We start from the raw sequence: 2,922 nt of genomic DNA, 5'->3' as shown, positions 1-2,922 counted from the left end.
GAACCTCAGCTTTCCTCTGGGCACTTCTTACCTGTTTCCAGTCCAAACAGTTCCAGAGGGCTGATGCTACGTTCCACCCACCTTGAAGATGGGCGTATGATCCACATCTAGCCAATCCCATGGTACACCTTATGGGTGCTCTGATGGTTCAAGGGCGATGCTATGACCCAAAACCAGGCCAATGACGTTTATTTTATTTTATTTTATTTTTTGGCCATGCTGTGCAAGCGGGATTTTAGTTCCCCGACCAAGGATCGAACCTGTGCCCCCTACATTGGGAGCGCAGAGTCTTAACCACTGGACCACCAGGGAAGTCCCATCCCCTCATTTTCAAAACTGCTATGGATTTAAAGCACACAAGATGATTGTGATATGAGTGGCCTTTTCAGTATGACTTCTTTGACTTAGAATGTTTTCAATGTTTATCCATGTTGTAACATGTATTATCAGTGCTTCATTCATTTTTTTTATTGTGGTTAAAAATACATAACATGGGGATGGGGGGCAAGTGGAGGGAATGGCCCACATGCACATCATTCACGGACCCTCTGGACTGGAGGGACTCGTGAGAGCCGGAGCCCAGAAATCCGGGGATGGATAAGACACAGCGTCCCCTCCAATTCCCGTAAGCACCCCTTGCTCCATCCTGCGCCCAAATACCTCAGCTAGGCGCTCTCCCCACTCTTTACACTCCAAACTCAGCCAGGACAGACCTCTGCAGCCGCCGCTCCCCACCCTGAAGGTGAAGCTCAGAGGTCCTGTCCCCCTTTCCTCGGAGGGACTCTTTTTGGTGACCACAAAAGGATTCGCTCGCTCAGGACAAAGCTGGTAGAGGACAGCGGGATGGCTGCGCCGGGCGTGCCGCGCTTCCTCCTGACCTTCGACTTTGACGAGACTATCGTGGACGAAAACAGCGACGAGTCTGTCGTGCGCGGGCCGCGGCGGGCCAGCGGCTGCCTGAGAGCCTGCGTGCCACCTAGCGCGAGGGCTTCTACAACGAGTACATGCAGCGCGTCTTCCAGTACCTGGGCGAGTAGGGCGTGCGGCCGCGGGACCTGCGCGCCATCTACGAGGCCATCCCCCTGTCGCCCGGCATGGGCGAGCTGCTGCAGTTTGTGGCCAAGCAGGGCGCCTGCTTTGAGGCTATTCTCATCTCAGACGCCAACACCTTTGGCGTGGAGAGTGCGCTGCGCGCCGCCGGCCACCACGGCCTGTTCCGGCGCATCTTCAGCAACCCGTCGGGACGCGACCCTTGGGGGCTGCTGGCGCTGCGGCCCTTCCACGCGCACAGCTGCGCTCGCTACCCCGCCAACATGTGCAAGCACAAGGTGCTCAGCGACTACCTGCGCGAGCGGGCCCACGACGGCGTGCACTTCGAGCGCCTTTTCTACGTGAGCGGCGGCGCCAACGACTTCTGCCCCATGGGGCTGCTGGCAGGCGGCGACGTGGCCTTCCTGCGCCACCGCTACGCATGCACCGCCTTACGCAGGAGGCGCAGAAGGCCGAGTCCAGCTCCTTCCGCGCCAGGGTGGTGCCCTGGGAAACCTCCACCGAAGTGTGCCTACACCTGCAACAGGTGCTGAGGACGTGGCCTGCAGAGGGCACCCGGGCGGGGAGAGGGTGGGGCGGTGGGGGTCGGGAAAGAGAAAGCTAGTTTTATTACTCCCTCTCCCTTTCGTTTTGGTATATCCCTCCGGGATTTCCTGGAATCCCAGGGTGGTCCATTTGGGGACTGGAGGAGGGAGCTGGGAGCTGTCCCCATCTGTGCAGTTAACCCAGCTCGGCTGCCTCCCCCAGTTCCACTGCAAGCGAATTCCGGGGTCTGGCCGCACCAGGGTGGCGCGCATATCTGAGCAGGCAGCAGTGTTTCCAAAAACCTTGTCCTCCCAGCTGGGAGGACGGGGTTCCCTGTCAGGGTAGAGAAGGAACATGTCCCGCCGCGTCGCGGGAAACTGTTGCCTTGGGCTGCATGGCCTCCCTCCTCCAGTCTTCTGTCCAGGGGACCCAGGCCCCGAAATGCCCCCCCGCGACCTCCCCCGCACCGGACTCCCTGCGGAGAGAGGTGGCGCTCCCTGCCGACGGTCCCAGGCCTAGATCTCGCTTTACCTACTGTGACCCTACACTACACTCCTTGTCTCCCTCCCCGCCCCCACTCTGTCGCATCCCCACAGGAAAAAAAGCTGGAGGGAACGGTCCCCTCCTGCTGGTGGAAAGAGGTAGCACACTGTCCCGGGGCTCGGGTCTGGCCAGCCAGGGACCTCACAGAGCCCGACGGTGTCTCCTCGCACCCCAGCCTCGTCTATGCAGCAAGAAACCAGGGACTTAACCAAAGTCACCCCACTGACGGGGCCCTCTGAGTCCCCCTCCTCCCGTATGGAACAGAAAGCCATGATGCTCTAAAGCAGAGCCAGTGGAAACCCAAGGCCCACCTCCCTCTTTTGGTGTTTCAGAGCTGTAAAGGAGGTGAAGGGGCAGAGGTGAGCGAGATCTCTCACGCTGCAGTCTGAGGGACGAGGGCGAGGTGATCTCTGCTCTCAGAGAGCCCCACTTAAGTGAGAGAGCTGGTCCCCACTCTTGGAGGAGTGCCCAGCTTGGGGAACCAAGCCTGAATACACAACAAAGCAGGCAGCAGGCAGAAGAGCAGGGTGCAGCCCACCTCCGCAGAGGGGCACAGGGGTCTAGTGTGGAGGCCCCGCGAGCACCGAGGAGATGGGAGAGTGGAGGGGCACAGGGGTCTAGCGTGGAGGCTCCGTGAGCACCGAGGACATGGGAGAGCGGAGGGGCACAGGGGTCTAGTGTGGAGGCTCCGTGAGCACCGAGGAGATGGGAGAGCGGAGGGGCACAGGGGTCTAGTGTGGAGGCTCCGTGAGCACCGAGGAGATGGGAGAGCGGAGGGGCACAGGGGTCTAGTGTGGAGGCTCC

The 2,922-nt window shown here is 60.3% G+C and overlaps 1 pseudogene; it reads left to right on the top strand.

Annotated features, from left to right (window-relative positions):
• The first annotated feature begins 843 nt into the window (after window positions 1-843).
• Window positions 844-2,481, top strand: LOC132595591 (phosphoethanolamine/phosphocholine phosphatase-like; annotated as a pseudogene).
• Window positions 2,482-2,922: the final 441 nt, after the last annotated feature.

The sequence above is a fragment of the Globicephala melas genome, unplaced genomic scaffold (assembly GCF_963455315.2).
Source record: "Globicephala melas unplaced genomic scaffold, mGloMel1.2 SCAFFOLD_219, whole genome shotgun sequence".
NCBI classification, from domain to species: domain Eukaryota; kingdom Metazoa; phylum Chordata; class Mammalia; order Artiodactyla; family Delphinidae; genus Globicephala; species Globicephala melas.
The sequence above is the reverse complement of the archived record's forward strand: the minus strand, read 5'-3'. Positions and strand labels throughout refer to the sequence as shown.